This window comes from Mauremys reevesii, linkage group 14 (genome assembly GCF_016161935.1).
Source record: "Mauremys reevesii isolate NIE-2019 linkage group 14, ASM1616193v1, whole genome shotgun sequence".
In the NCBI taxonomy this organism is placed as follows: domain Eukaryota; kingdom Metazoa; phylum Chordata; order Testudines; family Geoemydidae; genus Mauremys; species Mauremys reevesii.
The window spans coordinates 22032205-22057632 of record NC_052636.1 but is presented as its reverse complement, the minus strand read 5'-3'; the positions used below and the strand labels follow the sequence as shown (position 1 = coordinate 22057632).

At 52.0% G+C, this 25428-nt stretch overlaps 1 protein-coding gene and 1 pseudogene across 1 annotated transcript in view; one reads left to right on the top strand and one right to left on the bottom strand.

Annotated features, from left to right (window-relative positions):
- LOC120381685 overlaps nucleotides 1-11685 on the bottom strand; it is a 72308-nt pseudogene extending 60623 nt beyond the window's left edge.
- LOC120381684 (zinc finger protein 850-like) overlaps nucleotides 1-25428 on the top strand; it is a gene marked incomplete at both ends in the record, with an annotated part of 320266 nt that overhangs the window by 139295 nt on the left and 155543 nt on the right. The window lies entirely within an intron of this gene.

The following is a 25428-nucleotide window of genomic DNA, read 5'->3' as shown; positions in this document are numbered from 1 at the left end:
CACCCAGGCCTGGGGCAGCAGGGGGTGTGTGGGTTGGGGAGCAGTGGTGGGGAAGGAGAGCCCAGATCTGGGGCAGCACAGGATGTGGGGGGAAGCCCAGGGCTGGAATGGCAGGGGGTGTGGGTGGGAAGGAAGAGCCCAGGGGTGGGGTGGCAGGGGATGCAGGTGTGGGGAGGCCCAGAGCTGCGGCGGCAGCGGGTGCAGGTTGGGGGGAGCCCAGGGCTTGGGCAGCAGGAGGGTGTGAGGGGGAGCACAGGGCTGGGATGGGGGCAGCCAAAAATTTTTTTGCTTAGGGCGGCAAAAAACCTAGAGCCGACCCTGCCTCCACGCACTGTGAAGTAGGTAGGAGCGGATCATTATTATCCCTACTTGAAAGAGGGAGAAGCTGAGGCTAAGAAAGGAGAATTGACTTGTTTGAGGTCACACAGCCAGTCAGTGGCAGAGTTGGGAATAGGACCCAAGAGCTCTGATTTTCAAACTAACCATCAGATCTTGAATTTCAGACACTGAATGACCTGAATAAAGTGCTCTCAGATGAGCTCCAGACCAACAACAGTGACAGGAATTATTAAGCAAGTATTTGAGGAGAACTGCAAGGTTAGAGAGAATCATGAACTGCTCAGAGACTATTAATGCAGAGAAACAGCAAAATTCATCAAACATAGAACTAGTTCTGACTTATTTCCTTGGTCTTAAAAGAGAACAAGGACCTGAGTCTCCTCCCTGTCAATAACCCCCTGCTCAGCCAATCAGGGTAGAGACTGAGGACGGGAGGCTGAGGGTTCGCACCAGAGAGCCCAAAGGATGGCCCAGGTCACTGGTGGGGATCACTGCTCGAGCACTATTTCAGCCCCACATTTTTGGGTGGACCTCCCACAGTGGGAGCTGCAGAGCACTCCCCAGCAACACACACACACCCCTCTCCTGCTGTTGGGAGGGGAACAGGAGAAAGGACAAAAGAAGCAAAAGACAAAGAGAAAGGAGGGAGGGATGGATGGAGGAAAAGATGAAACAAAAAGGACAAACCCCAATGTCCCCAGTGATTCTAAGGGACAAAATCCCAGGTGCGGAATGAAATTCTGCCTCTTTAAGCTCGTGTTTTCCATGCCTAGAATTCAACTGTCACCAGATGGATCCGACTGAACAGGTTTCAAACCTCCAGGAGGCTCTTACCTTCTAAACAGGGATGGCTGTTTTCTAGTAAAATCACTGAAAGGGAAGGAGAAAACTCGAAAGAGGTTCCTCCTGGCGCTCACGTCCGTGAACCCGAATACTCTCTCAGTCCTCAGAGAGAGACCTGGAGAAGGAGACTTGCTGGAGCAAAGCCACAGGGGTCTCTGAGGTTTCCCTGGCCCCTCGCCCCTGTCCTGCCTGGCTGATGTCAGCATCTCTCTGTGAGGTCACCACCTCCCCACCACCTTGGACCAATAGTCTGAGGTCCTGCAAAAGGCCTTTGTGATGTCACTGCCACACCCCTCCCTTGCTGTGCTAATGTCCTGCCCCAGGCCAAGCACTTTGGAGGTTTGAGCTACTCCCTGGGGATCACCCCACTCAAGGAGCGTTCGTTCTAGGCAGCAAGCCGGCTAGACAGGGAAACATCAGATGCTGCTCCCAATGCTACACTCGGTTTTTCAGAAATGAGTCGACTTTATGGCCAGAAGAGACCATTAGAGCATCTAATCTGACCCCCTGCATATCACAGGCCTCCTGTATGACACAATAGTGAGTTTATTATGCAGGGTCCACCCCTTCCTCACTGTGAATAGTACATGAACCAGCCTTGTAATGGAGCTGAGATTTCCCAAGAACTTCAAGCAAAATACACCAGTTTCATAAAACAGATTTATTAACTACAGAAAGATGGAGTTTTAAGGTTTATAAGTGGTAGGCATAAAAGATCAAAGTAAATTACCATGGAAATTAAAGATAAATTCACAATCTAAACTTTACACCTTATTACACTAGGCCGTAGTTCGGTTATGCACACAGGAAGGCTTAATGCTTGAGCTGCAGTGCATGCTGGGCAGGCTTAAGGCCGGGCTCCCCATGGCAGGAGAGAAGATGACTCGGCCCCTGGAGGGGCAGGCTGGGGCTTCCTGGATCCCATTTGCTCACAGCCAGCGCCACGCCCCCACTCCCAAGTCATTAATGGCTCCCCCAGGTCAGCCAGAATGGAGCAGCGGTTTTCACTCCACCAAGTCCACTTATGGCTTACAGGCAACCCCCAGACCCACCACTGCCCACCATGTCGGCCAGAAAGGAACCCACTCAGCCTCGCCATTGCTGCTTTTCTGTCCCCCCAGAACCCCGCTTCAAGGCTGCAAGGAGCCATCCCTGGGAAGCCAAGAGGCAGGCACAGGATTCTGCCTCCCAGCAGCCAACCGCACCTCCCCCGGCTTTGCAGAACGAATGGTGATGCTCTACTAACCCCATTTAGCCGCAGTGATGTGCTTACTTTCTGCCCTGCCTTCCTCAGCTCAACTTTCCTCTTTTGCCCCATTCCTGCCTCACTTCCTCCTTTGGCAAGTCACGCAGAGGAGGCCAGCAGGAAGAGCCGGCCTCCACCGGCCAACCTCCCAGGGCAGAGGAGGCCAAGCCACAAGCCTCCAAAAGGTAACACGCCGCACTCCTCTAGGTTCTCCAGCCTGATGCCAAGGTGCTTTCTCCACTGCTGTCAGCACCCTCTGTCATGCGGGGGTTGGAGTTATCCCAGGGACAGGCCAATAGGAGAAGGAGGAGGCCTTCCTGAACAGCAAGGGGATCTGGGAAAAGGAAGCCAGCATGTTTCTGCCTGGTTTTGAACCAGGGACCTTTTGTGTGTTAAGCAAACGTGATAATCACTACACTACAGAAACTCCATCTGCTTAGCTGTTGCTCACCCTGGCACAGACCGATGGACAAACCTAGAGAAAGTGGTGGCAGCCCTTCAATAGGTCAGCTGGCAGAGCAGAGGACTGGAGCGGGCACTCAGGAAGTCGTCCTTACGTCGCCCTTGTGACTCCAGCTTGAGGGAGAGCTTCTTTTTCTTCCCCTTGCTGACAAAGAGCAAGAGAAGAATGAAAGGTCAGGTGGGCCAACTCGGTGCAGAAGCCCATGCTGCCTTTTCCTGCTGCATAGCCTGAAATGAGGGACTCGTGGCAGTTAAAGGCACTGCTGCACTTTCAGAAAACATCCCACCCGTGCACAAAGGGGGACAGAAGAGCCTGTTAGTCTAGCACGCTCCCAACTGAACTACTTCAGCAGCTGCTCGGTTTCATTTTGGCCTCCTGCTTTTCTGTCTGGGATGTTGTTGTCAGCTGTGGCACAGAAAAAGGACATCATTGCGAGCGGCCCATGAAGACAAGATTCACTTTTGCCTTCCTTGCTTGGCTTTACTTGCTTCCTCGCCCTATTCCTGCCTTAGTTCCTGGGTTACCTGAAGGCGACGGGGGGCCAGCAGTACCAGGAGGAAGTTGGGCAGCTAGACCCTGGTGGCAAAATTCCTGCCGCCACTTGCCACCCCACTCTCTTCTCCCAGCGTCACATATTGGCCACCAGGGACTTGGGGCCCAGCAGCGCAACGGAAGGCAGTGGACAGAGTCACCCTCACCTTGAAGCTCCAGCTCATTAAACCACATCTTCAGTGGCTGATGGCCAATGAGAGACCGACATCGCTTGCTATTTTAGCACTTGGAAATGCCATTGGTCAGTCATTGGATCTCTGTAATGCTGTTACAGAACAAAGGAAAATAGAATCTCAGTGACACATTCTATACCTTTGGGGGAGCGGCTGTAACTCCCATAATCCTCATTTTCATATCATCGTGATCTTACATATAGAGCATGACTTGTAAGGTATCGGGGAAAGGATATGATTGGCTGAAAGTCAATTCTCTACCCATAGATGTATACCATTCATGCATATGAAGTTATGAGAATTGTGCAGTGTGGTTGTCACTGTGCTGTAAGGTGGGGGAGTCAGCCAAATATTAGCTCCCCAGTGGCAACAGCAAGGAAAGTAACCAACACCCGGACAGGGTGATAAACAACCCATCGACAGCCATTGCCCAGCAAGGGAGCTACAATGCAATGACTCACCTGCATGAGGACACCCCAGGGGAATTGCTCAGACTTGCTTGGAGAGACGCAGTGATGCTCAGCTGACTCTGAAGGGGGGCGGGAGGGGCAAAGCCATGAGGGAAGAAAGGACATGATAAAAGGAGAGACATTTGCCAGGCTTTATCTCTCTCTGTCACCTACATCTACAGACACCCCCACACCAAGCAACTGAAGCGCTGATGAAAGGGGAGAGCCTGGCTGAAAAGCCACCAGTCAGCCTGTGGTGAGGAGCATCTAAGTTTGTAAGGGTACTGAAAGGGTTAAGATCAGCTTAGAATTAAAAGCAATGAGGAGTCCGGTGGCACCTTAAGGACTAACAGATTTATTTGGGCATAAGCGTTCGTGGGTAAAAAGCCCACTTCTTCAGATGCATGGAGTGAAAATTGCAGATAGAGGCATAAATATAGATTGGAACATGAAGTGACGGGAGTTACCGTACAAAGGGAGAACCAGTGTTGAAGGCTAATTCAGTCAGGGTGGATGTGGTCCTCTCCCCATAATTGATGGGGAGGTGTCAATACCAAGAGAGGGAAAATTGCTTTTGTTGTGAGCCAGCTACTCCCAGTCCTTATTCAAGCTCAAATTAATGGTGTTAAGTTTGCAAATCAATTGTAACTCTGCAATTTCTCTTTGAAGTCTGTTTTTGAAGGTTTTTTGAATGGCTACTTTGAATTGTTGGGTGTGAATGTGTAAATGTGCTATTAACTATACAAGTCCCATATGGTCTCGTGATCTGGATTCCTGGTTTTCCCTCAGGTGGCCTGGGTTCAATTCCCAGTGTGGGAACAATGCGGAGTTTTTGCTCAGAGGGGAGGCAGGAAATGAAAGGAATGGGAAGGGATCCTGCCAGCAGGGGAGTTGGACAGTGTTGGAAGGGGACCCCAGAAGTGGGGGTGGGGCAGTGGCCTGGTGGGAGATGAGGGAAGGATCCCAGCTCTGTGGGAAGTTGACATTCTGGAGAGCACAGGCCTGGCATGGGGGGTGGGAAGAGTGAGTGTGTCCCTCTAAACTCACCACCAGCAGACTTGGAAGAATTACGTATTTGTTGGTAAATGTCAATTTCTGTGTAAACGCAGAACCCAATGGCAAAATCTTTCCATCGATAATCATCAAAACTAACAGATGGACAAAGTAAGAAACATGTTGCTTGAGAACTTATCCTATTCCAATCCTCTAGGGTTCCCTTTTGCCTTAGGCACCACCACATGGGCATTTCATATTCCTCCTCATTTTCACACAGACATACAATTTCCTTTGCACAGATCCATGAACAGCAAAACCTCCCTGTGTCTATTGTCTGAGCCAGGGCACTTGATTCCACTGAAACCTTCTCTCCTGCAATGGCAATGGTCAGACAGAGGGAATGCGTCCACCTTCCCCCTGGCAGTGAGATATTCACTCTCCTCTTCATGCTACTGCTGTTATTCCATGAGTCATCAAGGATGGAATAAAAAGCTGAGTTTCTCCAGGGTGAGGAAAGAACGGAGCCACCAACGCCCTCAAAAATCTCAGTGCCCAGAGAAAACCTGCCTCTGTTATTGGACTCCCAGAGGTGCTGGCAATACAACGGGAAAAGGGACTGTCTGAATTGCCAAGGCAGGGAATGAACAATCTACAGCAACATCATTAACCACAAACACACCCTCATCATGCTCCAGCCAGTAGGGAAATGGGCAGGAATTCTTGCGGTTCAGCCATGGCCACACGTACAGAGCTGCACAGCAGTGAGTGCGCTGGGGAAGCTGGTCTGAGCAAACAATTTGTAATGACCCTTCAGTGAGAACAGAACCAGAGTGTAGAAAGGCCCCTGTGTTAAGTGGCTGTGGCTGAGGCCTTAGTTAGCTGGGCTAGAAAACCATGGGTGCCTTTCTGTGAAGGTTTGATCCTTGCCAGCTAGGCAAGGCTGGTGTGTGGTGTCTCCATGGCTGCACTTCCAGGGTCTGATCACAACAGTGCCACAGGGAGCCAAGCCTAGACATATTCAGAGGCTAAGGCCAGGTCAATGTTTCAAACAGTGAGTCTAGGCTGCTGCAGCTCAGTAATGGAGATGCTCTGTGCCAGGATTTCTCAAACGTCCTTTCACTGCAACCTCCTTCTGCCAAAATAACTTAATACATAGCCCTGGAAAGAGAGACCAAGCACCTCCACTCGGGGGGGGGAGTGCCAAAGACTGAGCCCCGGTGGGGGGAGGGCAAAACCAAAGCCTGAGGGATTCAGCCCTGGGTGGGGGGGCTCAGACTTTTGGCTTCAGCCCCAGGACCCAACAAGTCTATACCAGCCCTGGTGACCCCATTAAAACAGGGTCATAACCCACTTTGCGGTCCTGACCCATAGCTTGAGAACCACTGCTCCATGCTGAGGGGGGAGAGTTTTCCTGTTGGTGTAGTCAATCCACTTCCCCAGGAGGTGGCAGCTCTGTCATGGGGAGAAGCTATATCAGTGGGGGTGCAAGCTGTGGTGTTTACCACATTTAAGAAGTTTAATCAAACCCCATTTTTTAAACCACCTGTGGTCTGGGAATGGCAAAGGAGCTCGATGAAGCAGGGTCTGTCCTTCAAAGTCCTGGAGATCACGATTCCATACTCCTGTTGTAATGGGGGTATAGCTCAGTGGTAGAGTGTTTTTGATTGCAGATCAAGTGGTCCTTTGTTCAAACCCAGGTGCCCTCTTAAAGAAAAGAAAAACATTTCCATTCTCCATTATGTTCAGGAGCTCCACCATATGAGGATGCTTGAAATGAATGTGAATACTCAACATTTTGCTGTCCAAATGCATAAAAACCTAGCAAAGCTGTCCATCTGCTGAAATCAGTTCCAATCCTCTAAGTGTTTAGTTTATGTTTTCATCAATTAAACAAAGGTATCATTCCCTGAAGCAGAGCACAAGTTTGAAATACAGGCAGCATAGAGCCAATATTCATAATGTCAACTACAAAAAATGATACACATCTAGAGATAGCATCATTATCATCAGCCAATCAGAACCTCTCCATAGACCCCTTACACGACCACTTCTCTGTAATATTGGCTGCAAATATAGAACAGTGGTCACAACGGTGATCTATACAGTTACAGATTATGTCAATAATGTCACAGGAGGTGACACAGCATCAGTGAGACTGATACTGGAATACTGCCTCCAGTTTTGGTGTCCTCATTTGAAAAAGATGTTGTGAAACTGGAGCTGCGGCAGCAAAGAGCCACCAAAGGTTCTGAGGGCTGGAGAAAATGCCTTCTAGTGAGCTATTGAAAGAGCTCAACCTGTTTAGCTTATCAAAAGAAGATTGAAAGGTGAGTTCATTGAAGTGCCTTAATGGAGAGAAAAGATTGGCTATTTAGGGCTCTTGAATCGAGCAGAGAAAGGCATAACAAGACCCAATGGCTGGAAGGTGAAAAGAGACAAATTCATATTACAACTAAGGCACAAAAATTCAACACTGACGATGATTCACCACAAGAACAAGCTACCAAGGAAAGTGGTGGATTCTCCATCTCCTGATGTCATTTCATGAAGACAAGATGCCTTTCTGGAATGTGTTTGCCCCAAAAGTAGCTATTGTGTCATACAGGAGGCCTGTGATATGCAGGGGGTCAGATTAGATGCTCTAATGGTCTCTTCTGGCCATAAAGGAAGGACATTAGGAAAAACTTTTTCACTTTGAGGATGGTGAAGCATTGGAATGGGTTACCTAGGGAGGTGATGGAATCGCCTTCCTTAGAGGTTTTTAAAGTCAGGCTTGACAAAGCCCTGGCTGAGATGATTTAGTTGGTTTGGTCCTGCTTTGAGCAGGGGGTTGGACTAAATACCTCCTGAGGTCCCTTCCAACCCTGAGATTCTATGATTCTATGATAAAGTTGACTAATTTCTGAAAAACTGAGTGTAGCATTGGGAGCAGCGTCTGATGTTTCCCTGTCCAGCCGGCTTGCTGCCTAGAACGAACGCTCCTTGAGTGGGGTGATCCACAGGGAGTAGCTCAAACCTCCAAAGTGCCTGGCCAGGGGCAGGACATTAGCCCAGCAAGGGAGGGGTGTGGCAGTGACATCACAAAGGCTTTTTGCAGGACCTCAGACTATTGGTCAAAGGCAGTGGGGAGGTGGTGACCTCACAAAGAGATGCTGACATCAGCCAGGCAGGACAGGGGCGAGGGGCCAGGGAAACCTCAGAGACCCCTGTGGCTTAGCTGCAGCAAGTCTCCTTCTCCAGGTCTCTCTTTGAGGACTGAGAGAGTATTCGGGTTCACGGACGTGAGCGCCAGGAGGAACCTCTTTCGAGTTTTCTCCTTCTCTTTTAGTGATTTTACTAGAAAACAGCCATCCCTGTTTAGAAGGTAAGAGCCTCCTGGAGGTTTGAAACCTGTTCAGTCTGATCCATCTGGTGACAGTTGAATTCTAGGCATGGAAAACACGAGCTTAAGGAGGCAGAACTTTATTCCGCACCTGGGATTTTGTCCCTTAGAATCACTGGGGACATTAGGGTTTGTTCTTTTGCTTCACCTTTCCTCCATCCATCCCTCCCTCCTTTCTCTTCTTCTCTTGCTTCCTTTATCCTTTTACCTGATCCCCTCCCAACACCAGGAGGTGTGTGTGTGTGTGTTGCGGGGGAGTGCTCTGCAGCTCCCACTGTGGGAGGTCCACCCAAAAATGTGAGGCTGAAATAGTGCTCGGGCAGTGATCCCACCAGTGACCTGGGCCATCCTTTGGGCTCTCTGGTGAGAACCCTCAGCCTCCCGTCCTCAGTCTCTACCCTGATTGGCTGAGCAGGGGGTTATTGACAGGGAGGAGACTCAGGTCCTTGTTGGTCTCTTTCAAGACCAAGGAAATAAGTCAGAACCAGTTCTATGTTTGATGAATTTTGCTGCTTCTCTGCATTAATGGTCTCTGAGCAGTTCATGATTCTCTCTAACCTTGCAGTTCTCCTCAAATACTTGCTGAATAATTCCTGTCACTGTTGTTGGTCTGGAGCTCATCAGAGCACTTTATTCAGGTCATTCAATGTATGAAATTCAAGATCCGATGGTTAGTTTGAAAATCAGGGCTCCTGGGTCCTATTCCCAACTCTGCCCCTGACTGGCTGTGTGACCTCCGACAAGTCAATTCTCCTTTCTCAGCCTTAGCTTCTCCCTCTTTGAGTCGGGATAATAATGATCTGCTCCTACCGACCTCACTGTGGGTGGAGGCAGGGCCGGCTCTAGGTTTTTTGCCGTTCCAAGCAAAAAAAATTTTGGCTGCCCCCACCCCAGCCCTGGGGTCCCCCCCACACGCTCCTGCCAACCGAGCCCTGGGCTTCGCCCCATACACCCCGTGCCAACAACATAGGTTTGTTCTCCCCAGTCCGCTCAGGCTGAGCTGCTCCCGTTTATACTCCGTCTCCAGTCGGAGCATGCCCAGAGAGGGTGAGGGGGTGTGGCCTCTTCAGCCCACAGGGTGCAGTTAACCCTAGCAGTGCCAGGTCAGGGTGGATGCACCTCATCACAGACAGCATTTCCCAAATGTTTGGATTAGCTAGGAGATCTCTTCAGGAGTAACCTCCTGTAGGGACTGGGTCACGAACACCTTGGGAACCAAATACCTGGGCGTTTTCCTAGTTCCAAATCACTTGCTGTGGAATTCTATCCCTGGATCATCTGAGACAATATTGACTTAAACAACTGAACTACCCTGTGACCATGTGCACTTACTTCGGTCAGTTTCACCCATTTGGGGTCTGCTGCTGTTCACCTTTTCAGAGTGGAAATTTAAACATACAACTGTTTCTCTGATAATATGTCCAACAGCTTGGGGTATTCTCTCCTGTTGACTGAACTGCATTTGAATTTTATTCATGTCATCATGCAGGAATAGGGGGAAAAACAAACCTGAAGTAAAAAAATGGTAATTTGTCTGAAATTTCACAAAAAATCTGAGCTACATTCTATCCAACAAAACTAACGTGTAGTTATATGACCAAGGAGCCTTCATGAAAGATAGAAAACCCATATCACAGAGAGGTAGAAGACACTTTCATTTTAATTTAAAGTGAAATTCCAGACTAGGTTACATCTCATGTCTCATAATCAGGATGAGAGATTCTCCCATGATCCACTGAAACCTGCTTCACCCGGCGCTTTCTCATGCATCCGACGAAGTGGGTATTCACCCACGAAAACTCATGCTCCAGAAGTCTGATAGTCTATAAGGTGCCACAGGATTCTTTGCTGCTTTTACAGATCCAGACTAACACGGCTACCCCTCTGATACCTCTCTCATTAGTGTTATTTACAGGAGTTATAGCACTTTCATAACGGGAGAAAAAACAACCGACCTTCCCAGAAGCGGCTTTGCCATTTAGGGAAAAGGGGATTTGAACGGTGCTTGGGATCCACTTGAAATCCCTTTCCAAGTCTGACACTTATCTCCTGCCAGACTGACTCTGATTTAGGATCAAAGACGTACAAGCACCATTCCCAAGCATGGACAGCCAAAAACATGACCCCACCAGACACGTTGGGAAGTGAAGGAATTCGAAGGGGTGAACTGTGCATGGCTCAGGCACAAGGTAACAGTTCTGGGGTGATGGGAAGGATGGAATGTCTGAGTCGCCCCATCTCCTTCCAGTGTCACAGAGCCTAAAATGACCCTTATTTCCCTGACACCGTTTCAGCTCTTCATCATATTTAAATATATTTTAAATGAGAAAAAAGTCAACAAAATAACTGCTGTTCTGCACAATCCAGGGTAATGTGAGAACAACTGGGAATGAGACAATCTGTCCTCAAAGAGGAACTTGACGTCTCTAACAATAACTTTGCACTGGGAGGAGGAGTACAAATGTGAATCTCCAGGTTTGTTTAGACAAGGAAATGTGACGGTGATTAGGTCAGATCAGGAGGAAATGTGCTAGATAACCGCACTGACTATCCATAGCCCATGTCTTTACTGCAAGAATAGCTGTCTTATTACATCAGGAAAGTGAACTCAAGCTAGCTAATTCCACGGCAACCACAGTGATGAGACCCAGGTAGATTTTATCTCAACGTAGCTGGTTGAAGACACCCCCCATCTCCCCCACCTGGGGTGATGACATTCCTGGTAGAAAAGACACACACTCCCATGACTCGCAGGACAATGGAGTTGATACAAAGGACCACAGGATCCACCCCAAAGACGGGCGAGCTTCAAAAGTGGGCAACTCATGTGTGGGAGCTGAGGTACTACAATGTGCAAAAGATGCAAACAGCCTTAACACTCACTACCTGGGAACTGTCAAAAGAATTAAAGAAAAAATCTCCTGACAGCTCTAGAGAAGGTTTTTATGAAGTTTATCTCCTTTACGGATTCTCTGATGTTTAGAAAGGCCTGAGCTATGAGTGAAGCTTTTCCCGCACTCACTGCATTCATAGGGTTTCTCTCCGGTGTGGATCCTCTGATGCATAGTAAGGTTTGAGCTCCGAGAGAAGCTTTTTCCACACTCGCAACATTCGTAGGGTCTCTCTCCTGTGTGGACTCTCTGGTGAGAGATAAGGGAGGAGAAGTGACTGAAACTTTTCCCGCACTCACGGCATTCATAAGGTCTCTCTCCTGTGTGGACCCTCTGATGCCTAGTAAGGTTTGAGCTTCGGGTGAAGTTTTTCCCACACTCACAGCATTCGTAGGGTCGCTCTCCCGTGTGCGTTGTCTGATGAGAGATAAGGGCTGATCTCTGAGTGAAGCTTTTCCCGCACTTGCAGCATTCATAGGGTTTGTCTCCTCTGTGTATTTGCTGATGCCTACTAAGGACTGAGGTACGATTGAAGCTTTTCCCACACTCACAGCATTTGTAAGGTGTCTCTTTCGTGTGGATTATCTCATGTCGAATAAGGGTTGAGCGGTAATGGAAGTTTTCCCCACACTCACTACACGTAGTCTCTCGCTTTTCCGTGAGGATTTTCTCCTGGGACGTAGTTTCCTTGAGGTCCCTGTGAGTTCCCTGACAATTAATGGGTTCATCCACTCTCTCCTCTGAGTGGTTTCCCTGCTCTCTCTCTGGTCTGTGGTAATTTTCACCAGCTTTTCCCTGCTCACAGGGGCTGGACACGTTCCCTTTGGCTCTTCGCAGTAATTCCCATGCGCCCGGCGAGCTCAGCATCTTCCTGGTGAGGATTCTGCTCCTCGCTCTCCCTCACCACCCCATCACCTGCTAGAAGAGAGGAGAAATCTCAGAATTGGGGATGGAAAGGCAGAGAGCAAACCCAAGTAAGTGCTGGAGAGACAGAAAATAAAAATCAGGGACTGAACCCCCCCCCCAAACTCTTCCCCACAGGGGACAGGGGACAATTCTGCTCCCCACCCAGGACCAGCCTTTAGGGGGGGCCGTACAGGTGCCCCACCCAAGGGGGTGCCGGGTGCAGGGTTTGGATTCCCACCAGGTACACGCATATTCGTTCACCTAAAGGTGGCGTGTCAGGTGTCTGTCGAGGAACTAGTTAGGTAGGTCTTAGGTAGCTCTTAAAAGCTTTGCCAGTCCAGTTCTATTGTTTAAGGCTGTGAAAAAGTGCACACACGCATGCGCACACACGCACACCATCCAACATGGCTCTGCTGGCCAAAGCTCAATTACAGATACAGCTATAGCGGCAAAAGCATCCATTTTTTAAAACAGGAAACTAAATGCTCATAAGCTACATTAATGCAGAATTAAGGTTGCCCAGTGCTGTCTCCTGCCTTGCACCATATGGACGGTGAGTAAACTTAAACCTCTGCAGACCAGGAAAAGAAAAGTTAATGTAAACTTTCCCCCAACCCTTAACCCTGGAGCTGGCCAGAACCAGGGAGAATGGTTCTGTGTGGGCCGTGCAAAGGTTAACCAACTGCCACAGGGACTCAGGTATTCAGCTCAATGCAGCAGTAACGGGATGAATTCTATGGTCTGTGGTATAAAGGACGTCAGAGTAGACGACCTAATAGTCACATCTGGCCTTAAAATCTATGAACCTATAATTGATCCGAGGAAAGACTAAGACATTGTCTGTGCTGTGCTCACAGGTGGGAATCCCAGCATCTATCCGCATGCCTCCAGCTGTGTGCACTGGGCCAGCTGTAGCTGTGACTGGTTGACGGAGGGATGGGTTGCAGCAGCTGGGCAGAGCTGTGCCTGTGCTATGCAGAGAGGTGCATGTGAAACTTGGGGGGCAATTCTGCCTCATTTCCATGCTGAGTGTTGTAGGCTTTGTCAGCAAAGCTGCCCAAGGGCGTGTTCTCGCCATGGGGATTGTCAGCACCCTGGGGGCGTATGTTCGAGTGACCTGTGGGGCTTAGTGAGGGGTAAGTGAAGGCAGTGACTCACAAGGAAAACTCAGGTTGAGGACAAGGGGGTAGTAACACTGTGCAAGTCTCAGCTGGCCTGTGTGCAGGAGGTTCAGTACTGGAGAGCAGGCCAGGGGGAGGAAGCTGCTGTTTGCTATGATGGAGTTGAACCCGAATATTATCTTAGCAAAGAGAAGAACATGTTAGACATTCTGCTGTACTGCTCTGTTCCCAGAGCGCTCTGCAACAGGGGAGGGGAGAGGGCTAGTGTGGGTGTCTCTGGCATGTCGGGGTGATGCTGAAACAGGGCAGAGCAGAGGTGGCATCGGGGGAGTGGCAAGAACCTTAACTCTGCATTTCTCCTTCTAAAAACCGAAGGAACAGGAATCCTTACCCAGCGAGGTCACATTCTCACAGTTCTCCTGCATGACCTCCCTGTAGAGGGCTCTCTGAGTGGGGTCCAGCAGAGCCCCCTCTTCCCTGGTGAAATACACAGCCACCTCCTCGAAGGTCACCGGCCCCTGAAAGAGCAAGAGTCCCACACTCAGTACCTGCTGCCCCACTCACAGCCCCACTATTCATGGAGGGAAGGAGCCAATCAAATGGAAGCTCTGAGAGAGTCAGCAGAGTCCTATCCCCACACTGCTGAGAGCAGCCAGGAGACATCTGGGTGAGGGGACCAAGTGAGAGCCCCTTGTCTCTCCCAGCAGATCCACCACAGACCTACTAGCCAGAGACTGATACAGGAGATGGAGTACCCAGTAGGGTCCAGGCACAGCCCCATGGCAGGGAACCCTAACACCCTCCCCACTGCCAGCAGCTGGATGTGAGGGGCCGGGACATCTTTCCTACACCTCCCTGCTGGGTGCCCCGTTTCCATGTCACACCAGCCCCTGGCTAGCAGGCTGAGGGTTCAGCACTGGAAACCTGGTCAGTTTTCCCAGCCCTGCCCAGGGAGTTGCTTTGTCTGTTTCCTGTTTCACAAATTAGGGAATTTTCTCCCCCAACACCCAAGTGTTTGTTCTGAGGATCTAGGGCCATGTTAACATAAGAACATAAGAAAGGCCGTGCAGGTCAGACCAAAGGTCCATCCAGCCCAGTATCTCTCTACCGACAGTGGCCAATGCCAGGTGCCCCAGAGGGAGTGAACCTAACAGGCAATGATCAAGTGATCTCTCTCCTGCCATCCATCTCCATCCTCTGACGAACAGAGGCTAGGGACACCATTCTTACCCATCCTAGCTAATAGCCATTTATGGACTTAGCCACCATGAATTTATCCAGTCCCTTTTTAAACATTGTTATAGTCCTAGCCTTCACAACCTCCTCAGGTAAGGAGTTCCACAAGTTGACTGTGCACTGCGTGAAGAAGAACTTCCTTTTATTTGTTTTAAACCTGCTGCCTATTAATTTCATTTGATAACCCCTAGTTCTTGGATTATGGGAATAAGTAAATAACTTGTCCTTATCCACTTTCTCCACATCACTCATGATTTTGTAGACCTCTATCATATTCCCCCCTTAGTCTTCTCTTTTCCAAGCTGAAGAGTCCTAGCCTCTTTAATCTTTCCTTGTATGGGACCCTCTCTAAACCCCTAATCATTTTAGTTGCCCTTTTCTGAACCTTTTCTAGTGCTAGAATATCTTTTTTGAGGTGAGGAGACCACATCTGAACACAGTATTCGAGATGTGTGCGTACCATGGATTTATACAAGGGCAATAAAATATTCTCTGTCTTATTTTCTATCCCCTTTTTAATGATTCCTAACATCCTGTTTGCTTTTTTGACCGCCTCTGCACACTGCGTGGACGTCTTCAGAGAACTATCCACGATGACTCTGAGATCTTTTTCCTGACTCGTTGTAGCTAAATTAGCCCCCATCATGTTGTATGTATTGTTGGGGTTATTTTTTCCAATGTGCATTACTTTACATTTATCCACATTAAATTTCATTTGCCATTTTGTTGCCCAATCACTTAGTTTTGTGAGATCTTTTTGAAGTTCTTCACAATATGCTTTGGTCTTAACTATCTTGAGCAGTTTAGTATCATCTGCAAACTTTGCCATCTCACTGTTTACCCCTTTCTCCAGATCATTTATGAATTGAATAGGATTGGACCTAGGACAAGTCCCAGCAGATTTGTCACACTGTGTCCCCACTCCCTATCCTCACCCAGGGTATTCCCTGCCCCCCTCCAGACCTAACTCCCCAGAAGTTGCCACCTCTTCAGTATTTCCTGCCCCTCTCCCTCCAGTAGGAACCCACCAGCAACCCCCCAATAACCCCTACCTGAGCTGGCTCCACTGCAGCCATTTCTCTTCCCTGTCCCATGGGAGGCTGGGACAAGCTGGAGCAAGAGGTGGGCGTCATTCTGCAGCCTGGCAGGGCGAGAAGGGCAGTTGTGGAGGTTTCAGAACAGGCTTCAGTTCATTTCACATCACGATTCCCCCAGGCCCTTTCCCTGCAGACAGAGATTGTAGATTCTGCCAGGCTGGGAACATGCTCAGTCCCCACAGTGCAGCACAGACCTGGCCCCTGACCCCTCCTGTCCCCCTTGTGCTTCCCCCAGCAGCAGTAACCAACCAAGACATTTTGAAGCCCTCCCAGCAACAGGGTGTGACTCAAACCCTGGACCAGACCAGACCCAAAGGAGCCCCCTTGGGGGGGGGGTCCCCCTGACCCCAGGGCAGCGCACTCCTGCCGCAGGGGGAACAGGGAGAGTCCGGGGCTGGTTCTTCCTCTCTCTGCCCCTCACCTCGGTCACAGGAAGTGACCCTGGGCAGGAAGGCTGCAGTGAGTGTGCGGGGAGGGGGGGGCAGAGAACTGGGAACCGGCCCCCCCCCTCTAATTTCTCCTCACACCCTCTCCCGGCCCCTCCCCCCCTTCCCGAGCGCCCTGCCCCGGGCTGGGAGCCGGGGTCACCGCCCCGTTCCCGGGGTCTCTCCCCGCGGCTGCCCCGCTCCGCCCGTGCGGGGAAGGGGGCACCGGGCGGGGACCCTTCACCCCGGTACCGGGCACAGCAGAGCCGGGGGCGGCTCAGACTAGCTGCGGGAAGGATCCTCCCGGCCTCAGCGCTGCAGCAGCTCCGGGCCCCAGGGGCAGCGATGGGGGCACCGCGCAGAGCCGGGACCTGCCCCGCCCCCGGGCTCGGTCACCGGGAGCCTCAGCAGAGCCAGGGCAGTTTCTAGCCGGAGAAACCCCGGCCGTGCCCGGAGGGGTTAATGCCGGCTCCCCGCACAGACCCCGCGGGGAAGCAGCAGCTGCTCCGCTCCCAGCTCCCGATGGAGGCAGCAGCGTCTGGTCTCTCCGGAGCTGCCGGGGCTGATGGTCCCGGTTCTTTGTTCTCCTCCCGGCTCCTGCCTCCTCCCTCCCGGCACCTCCCCGCTCCCAGCTGCCCCAGCCCCTCCCTGTGCCCTGCAACCCCACTCCCAGCTGCCCCAGCCCCTCCTGTGCCCCGCAACCCGCCCCGCTCCCAGCTGCCCCAGCCCCTCCTGTGCCCTGCAACCCGCCCCCGCTCCCAGCTGCCCCAGCCCCTCCCTGTGCCCTGCAACCCGCCCCCAGCTGCCCCAGCCCCTCCCTGTGCCCCTGCAACCCGCCCCCAGCTGCCCCAGCCCCTCCCTGTGCCCTGCAACCCCTCCCAGCTGCCCCAGCCCCTTCCTGTGCCCCTGCAACCTCCCCGCTCCCAGCTGCCCCAGCCCCTCCCTGTGCCCAGCAACCGCCCCCCGCTCCGCCAGCCCCTTCCCGTGTCCCGCAACCCCCCCGCTCCCAGCTGCCCCAGCCCCGCCCGGCAACCCCCCCCCTCCCAGCTGCTCCAGCTTCCTGGGGCTGGAGCTGCTGCCCCCGCGGTTTGGGGGGGCTCACTCAGCCCCCCAGGGGCAGGGGGGGAGCACCTGAGCGGAGCCTGCCCAGCAAACAGCTGATCGCAGCTGCGCCCAGGCCGCCCCCGGGGAAAAGCTCCGCGGAGGAGGCGCCACAAGCTGCCGGCAGCGGGTCATTCCCGGGGGGGCCGAGCACCCGCCTGCAGCCGCCGCGGCCGCAGCCTCCTCCCCCCCCGGAGCCCCCACGGGAGGGGGGGAGCAGCCTCCCCAGCCGGGGCTCAGGGCATTGGGGTGCCGGGGCTCCCCCCCTGCGCACGCCTGGGCCCGGGACACTCACACACACACTCTGCCCCAGGGCTCCCCTGGTGCCCAGAGACCGACCAACCCCCCGCCTGCCCCCCCACCCTTCCCCGCCTGCAGCTCCGGCCCCGCCCCGCCAGCCGCACCCAGGGGAGCCCCGGGCCCCAGGCTCTGTCCCCACCTGGAGCCCAGCGGGCCGGGGGCAGCTCCTGCTGCAGCTGAGAACAGCGGCCCGGGCGGCTCCAGCGCTGCTGGCAGCACGTGGCCACCAGGGAGCAGCTGCTGAGCCCGGGCTCCTGCGTCACAATGTGCCTGAGCCCCGCCCCCAGGAGCTGCCCCGCCCCCGGGCTGTGCCAGAGCCCCGCCCCCAGGAGCTGTCCCGCCCCGGCCTGTGTCAGAGCCCCGCCCCAGGAGCTGCCCCGCCCCGGCCTGTGACAGAGCCCCGCCCCAGGAGCTGCCCCGCCCCGTCTGTGCCAGAGCCCCGCCCCAGGAGCTGCCCCACCGGGCTGTGCCACAGCCCCGCCCCAGGAGCTGCCCCGCCCCGGCCTCTGCCAGAGCCCCGCCCCAGGAGCTGCCCCGCCCCGGGCTGTGCCTGAGCCCCGCCCCAGGAGCTGCCCCGCCCCGGGCTGTGCCAGAGCCCCGCCCCCAGGCTGTGCCAGAGCCCCGCCCCAGGAGCTGCCCGCCCCAGGCTGTGCTAGAGCCCGCCCCCAGGAGCTGCCCCGCCCCGGGCTGTGCCAGAGCCCGCCCCAGGAGCTGCCCCGCCCATGGGCTGTGCCAGAGCCCCGCCCCAGGAGCTGCCCCCCCCCCGATTTGTTCTCCTGCCTCCTTCTTCCCAGCACCCCCTGCTCCCAGCAGCTCCCGTCCGGGGGCTGCAATCACCCCCCCGGGGGGCAGCAGCCCGCACCGGGGCTGTCTCCAGTGGCTGAAGTTGCCTCCATCTCTGATCACCCGGAGGAACAAAGAGAGGAGATGGGCCTAGGGTGTGAAAGCAGAATTGGGGGCAGGGAAAGAAGGACTGTTTGGAAAGGTGGAAAGGAAACCCTGTCGCTGCTCCTGGGTGCTCCAGATGGAGTCAGAAGCAGTTGGGCAGCAGAGGCTCAGTCCCAGTGTTGGACAGGGATTGTACAGCACCTAGCACAATATGGGGTCCTGATCTCAGTCATGGTCTGTGCAGCACCTGGGAGCCCTGATGTCTCTTTCCTCATCACAGGCACTGGGAATGGAGTGAGGGAAACCTCAGCACCTGAAGGGTTAATGCAGCCCTGTGTGCAACCCCTGCTAGGGTGACCAGACAGCAAATGTGAAAAATCGGGACAGGGAGTGGGGGTAATAGGAGCCTATATAAAAAGGCCCAAAAATCGGGATATCCGGTCACACTAGTCCCTGCTGCGCTCACGAGGGGTTGAGAGTTGTAGTAATAACAGCAGCAAAGAGTCCTGTGGCACCTTATAGACTAACAGACGTATTGGAGCAGGAGCTTTCATGGGTGAATCCCCACTTCATCAGATGCACCAATAGTCCCATATGGTCTAGTGGTTAGGATTCCTGGTTTTCACCCAGGTGACCTGGGTTCAACTTCTGGTGTGGGAACAGTGCAGAGCTTTTGCCCAGAGTGGAGACAGGAAATGAAAGGAACAAGAAGGGATCCTGCCAGCAGGGGATTTGGACAGTGTGGGGAGGGGATCCCAGAAGTGGGGGTGGGGGGCAGAGGTCTGAGCGGAGACCAGGGAAGGATCCCAGCAGTGTGGGAAGTTGAGAGCACAGGCCTGGCCTGGGGACCTGGAAGAGTGAATGTGTCCCTCTAAACCCACCAACTGCAGACTAGGCAGGACTGGAAGAATTACATATTTGTTGGTAAATGTCAATTTCTGTGTAAACGCACAACCCAATGGCAAAATATTTTCATCGATAATTATCAAATTGGCAGATGGGCAGAGTAAGAAACATGCTGCTTGAGAACTTACCCTGTTGTAGGAACAGCAGTGATCTGTGTGCTCCATATAACCTGTATGCCCAAAAGGTCGGTTACACTCCCCCCCCCCGCCCCGCCCCGCCCCATCTCCTCTCCCTCTCTGAATGCCTGTGAAGTGGCTTTCCCCCTCCCCACCTCCTGCAATGCTTGTGGGATGAAGGGGCTGGTTGAACAGCTGCAAGATCAGAAGAGCTCCTAGATAGACAAGGTGTCTGGGACTCTCATTAGGCAGCATTGTGAAAGCACAGCTGAGCACAGGGCCCCTTCCCCTTTTAAGGACCTGAACCTCATGGCCTGCGACTAGAGATGACTTGGATGCATCCGGTGGGTCACACTCCACCTCAGCCAGTGTCCATGCAGGGTCCCTGCTCTGGGTGTGTGAGTGCTGCCTAATGAAAGTCCCAGACACCTTGTCTACCTGGAAGCTCTTCTGATCTTCAACCAGCCCATTCATCCCCCAAGCATTGCAGGAGAGAGCGGGAGGAGGAGGGGGAAAGCCACTTCACAGGCATTCAGAGAGGAGAGGAGACAAAAGCGAGGGGAGGGAAGTATAACAGACCTTTTGAGCATAGAAATCACTGCTGTTCCTACAACAGCAGGGACAGGCCACTAGGAGCTGAGAAAAGGAAGCCACCATGTTTCTGCCTGGCTTTGAACGAGGGACCTTTTGCATGTTAGGCAAATGTGATAACCACTACACTACAGAAACTCTGTCACAGGGCTCTGCCCCTCCCTTCATAAGAACAGAAGAATGGCCATAGTGGGTCAGACCAAAGGTCCATCCAACCCCATATCCTATCTGCCAACAGTGGTCAATGCCAGGTGCCCAAGAGGAGTGAACCTAACCGGAAATGATCAAGTGATCTCTCTCCTGCCATCCATCTCCACTTTCTGACAAACAGAGGCTAGGGACACCATTCCTTACCCATCCTGGCTAATATCCATTAATGGACTTAACCTCCATTAATTTATCTGCAAAAAGAACAAAGAGAACATGTGGCACCTTAGAGACTAACAAATGTATTTGAGCATAAGCTTTTGTGGGCTAAAACTCACTTCATCGGATGCATGCAGTTAAAAATTCAGTAGGAAGATATATATACACACAGAGAACGTGAAAAAATGGGTGTTGCCATACACACTATAACGAGAGTGATCAGTTAACATGAGCTGTTATCAGCAGGAGAAAAAAACCTGATTTTGGGAGGGGAACAGGAGAAAGGACAAAGGAAGCAAGAGACGAAGAGAAAAGAGGATCAGACAGTGGATGGAGCAAGAGGTGAAACAAAAGGACAAACCCTTATGTCCCCCGTGATTCTAAGGGACAAAATCACAGGTGCAGAATAAAATTCTGCCTCCTTACCCTTGTGTTTTCCATGCCTAGAATTCAACTGTCACCAGATGGATCAGACTGAACAGGTTTCAAACCTCCAGGAGGCTCTTACCTTCTAAACAGGGACGGCTGTTTTCTAGTAAAATCACTAAAAGGGAAGGAGAAAACTCGAAAGAGGTTCCTCCTGGTGCTCACGTCCGTGAACCCGAATACTCTCTCAGTCCTCAGAGAGAGACCTGGAGAAGGAGACTTGCTGCAGCAAAGCCACAGGGGTCTCTGAGGTTTCCCTGGCCCCTCGCCCCTGTCCTGCCTGGCTGATGTCAGCATCTCTCTGTGAGGTCACCACCTCCCCACCACCTTGGACCAATAGGCTGAGGTCCTGCAAAAGGCCTTTGTGATGTCACTGCCACACCCCTCCCTTGCTGTGCTAATGTCCTGCCCCTGGCCAGGCACTTTGCAGGTTTGAGCTACTCCCTGTGGATCACCCCACTCAAGGAGCGTTCGTTCTAGGCAGCAAGCCGGCTAGACAGGAAAACATCAGACGCTGCTCCCAATGCTGCACTCAGTTTTTCAGAAATTAGTCGACTTCATGGCCAGAAGAGACCATTAGAGCATCTAATCTGACCCCCTGCATATCACAGGCCTCCTGTATGGCACAAGAGCTACTTTGGGGGCAAACACATTCCAGAAAGGCATCTAGTCTTCATGAAATGACATCAAGAGATGGAGAATCCATCACTTTCCTTGGTAGCTTGTTCCTGTGGTGAATCATCCTCGCTGTTGAATATTTGTGCCTTTGTTGTAATATGAATTTGTCTCTTTTCATCTTCCAGCCATTGGGTCTTGTTATGCCTTTCTCTGCTTGATTCAAGAGCCCTTTAATTCCCAAATCTTTTCTCTCCCTGAAGGCACTTCAACACTTCAATGAAGTCACCTTTCAATCTTCTTTTGATAAGCTAAACAGGTTGAGCTCTTTCAATAGCTCACTAGAAGGCATTTTTCTCCAGCCCTCAGAACCTTTGGTGGCTCTTTGCTGCCCCAGCTCCAATTTCACAACATCTTTTTCAAATGAGGACACCAAAACTGGAGGCAGTATTCCAGTATCAGTCTCACTGATGCTGTGTCACCTCCTGTGACGTTATTGACATAATCTGTAACTGTATAGATTACCATTGCGACCACTGTTCTATATTTGCAGCCAATATTACAGAGAAGTGGTCGTGTAAGGGGTCTATGGAGAGGTTCTGATTGGCTGATTATAATGATGCTATCTCTAGATGTGTATCATTTTTGTAGTTGAAGTTATGAATATTGGCTCTCTGCCGGCTCACCCGCCCCCTCGCCACTGCCCACCCACTCGCCTCCTCAGCCCCCCTCCCTCACCTGCTATTGTGTCATACAGGAGGCCTGTGCAGGGGGTCAGATTAGATGCTCTAATGGTCTCTACTGGCCGGAAAGTCGACTAATTTCTGAAAAACTGAGTGTAGCACTGGGAGCAGCATCTGATGTTTTCCTGTCTAGCTGGCTTGCTGCCTAGAACGAACGCTCCTTGAGTGGGGTGATCCACAGGGAGTAGCTCAAACCTCCAAAGTGCCTGGCCTGAGGCAGGACATTAGGCCAGCAAGGAGGGTGCAGCAGTGACATCACACAGGTTTTTTGCAGGACCTCAAACTATTGGTGGGGAGGTGGTGACCTCACAGAGAGATGCTGACATCAGCCAGGCAGGACAGGGGCGAGGGGCCAGGGAAAGCTCAGAGACCCCTGTGGCTTTGCTTCAGCAAGTCTCCTTCTCCAGGTCTCTCTTTGAGGACTGAGGGAGTATTCGGGTTCACGGACGTGAGCGCCAGGAGGAACCTCTTTTGAGTTTTCTCCTTCCCTTTTAGTGATTTTACTAGAAAACAGCTGTCCCTGTTTAGAAGGTAAGAGCCTCCTGGAGGTTTGAAACCTGTTCAGTCTGATCCATCTGGTGACAGTTGAATTCTAGGCATGGAAAACATGAGCTTAAGGAGGCAGAATTTTATTCTGAACTTTATTTGATCCCCACCAATGACCTGGGCCATCCTTTGGGCTCTCTGGTGAGAACCCTCAGCCTCCCGTCCTCAGTCTCTACCTGATTGGCTGAGGAGGAGTTATTGACAGGGAGGAGACTCAGGTCCTTGTTCTCTTTCAAGACCAAGGAAATAAGTCAGAACCAGTTCTATGTTTGACGAATTTTGCTGCTTCTCTGCATTAATGGTCTCTGAGCAGTTCATGATTCTCTCTAACATGATTCTCCTCAAATACTTGCTGAATAATTCCTGTGCACTGTTGTTGGTCTGGAGCTCATCTGAGAGCATTTTATTCACGTCATTCAGTGTCTGAAATTCAAGATCCAATGGTTAGTTTGAAAATCAGAGCTCTTGGGTCCTATTCCCAACTCTGCCCCTGACTGGCTGTGTGACCTCAGACAAGTCAATTCTCCTTTCTCAGCCTCAGCTTCTCCCTCTTTCAAGTAGGGATAATAATGATCTGCTCCTACCTACCTCACGGTGGGTGGAGGCAGGGCCGGCTCTAGGTTTTTTGCCGTCCCAAGCAAAAAATTTTTTGGCTGCCCCCACCCAAGCCCTGGGCTCCCCACTGCACCTCCCTGCCACCCCAGACCTGGGCTCTGCCCCCTCCACCCACACCCCCTGCCACCCCAGCCCTGGGCTCTGCCCCCCACATACCCCATGCTGCCCCAGCGCTTGGCTCCGCCCGTTACCCCCCAATGCGACCCCCCCCACACCCCCCCCCCCCACCCCACCCCAGGGCTCTGCCCTCCACCTGCACCCCTGCCACCCCAGGAGGTGTGTGTGTGTGGGGGAAATCCAGATCTTTCCACCTTATTCCAAATTCCTACTAAGGCGCCACTTTGGGGGAATGTGCTCAGTGGGGGAGCGGCAGCCCCCCCTGCTCCCCCTAGCTACGCTCCTGCTTGTGGGGGCCCCTGCAAGACCCAGGGCCTGGGGCAAATTGCCCCACTTGCCCCCACCTCTGGGCGGCCCTGCTAGCAGCTCTTCTGGGAGCGCAGGGGAGGAATGACTCCCCCTTCTCTAGCTTCTCCCCGTGGGGCTCTGGGGAGCAGGGAGGGTTGTGTGATAAATTCCATCCAACTCCCCCTTTGATCCAAGCCGAGGGGCGTCTCAGCCTCCACGATCCCCTTGGCAGGGCCAAACAAGGGATGTTTTCCACTGCCCAGGAGACCCAGCCAGGGACTCAAGGCAGCCCCAGACTTTCCCTTTCTCCCTTCTGGGAAATCAAGTTCAAGTTCTACAAGGAGCTAAAGAAGCCTCAACCCCGCATCTGAATTAATGTCAGTTTCTCACTGCCCGACACAAACAAATGTCATTTCAATCCCAGGTGAGTCCACGTCAGTCATTCCTCAGCCCGATTCCTTCACCCTCCTGCCTTAGCTTAGGGCATTGCGCTATCCTGTGGGCATTTCATGTCCCTCCTCAGTTTCACACAGAGACACAATTTCCTTTGCATGGATCCATGAACAGCAAAACCTCCCTGTGTCACTTGTCTGAGCCAGGGCATTCGATTCCATTGAAACCTTCTCTCCTGCAATGGCAATGGTCAGACAGAGGGGACGTGGCCACCTTCAGCCCTGGCAGTGAGATATTCACTCTCCTCTTTCTTCATGCTGATGTTGTTATTCCATAAAACATGAACCATGGAATAAAAAGCTGAGTTGGAAAAGAGAAGACTAAGGTTGGAAAAGAGAAGACTAAGGGGGGAATATGATAGAGGTATATAAAATCATGAGTGATGTTGAGAAAGTGGATAAGGAAAAGTTATTTACTTATTCCCATAATACAAGAACTAGGGGTCACCAAATGAAATTAATAGGCAGCAGGTTTAAAACAAATAAAAGGAAGTTCTTCTTCACACAGCGCACAGTCAACTTGTGGAACTCCTTACCTGAGGACGTTGTGAAGGCTAGGACTATAACAATGTTTAAAAGGGGACTGGATAAATTCATGGTGGCTAAGTCCATAAATGGCTATTAGCCAGGATGGGTAAGAATGGTGTCCCTAGCCTCTGTTCGTCAGAGGATGGAGATAGATGGCAGGAGAGAGATCACTTGATCATTGCCTGTTAGGTTCACTCCCTCTGGGGCACCTGGCAATGGCTACTGTCGGTAGACAGATACTGGGCTAGATGGACCTTTGTTCTGACCCGGTATGGCCTTTCTTATGTTCTTATGTTCTTATGAGTTTACTCCAGGGTGAGGAAAGAAAGGAGCCACCAACTCCCCAAAAAATCTCAGTGCCCCAGAGAAAAGCTGCCCCTGTTATTGGAACTAATGATGTGCTGGAGATATGTTGGGAAAAGGGACTGTCTGAATTGCCAAGGCAGGAAACGAACAATCTACAGCAACATCATTAACCACAGACACACTCTAGCCATGCTCCAGCCAGTGGGGAAATGAGCAGGAATTCATAACGTCAACTATAAAAATGATACACATCTAGAAATAGCATCATTATAATCAGCCAATCAGAACCTCTCCATAGACCCCTTACGCTACAACCTTTCTACAATATTGGCTACAAATAGAACAGCAGTTGCAACGGTGATCTATACAGTTACAGATTATGTCAATAATGTCACAGGAGGTGAC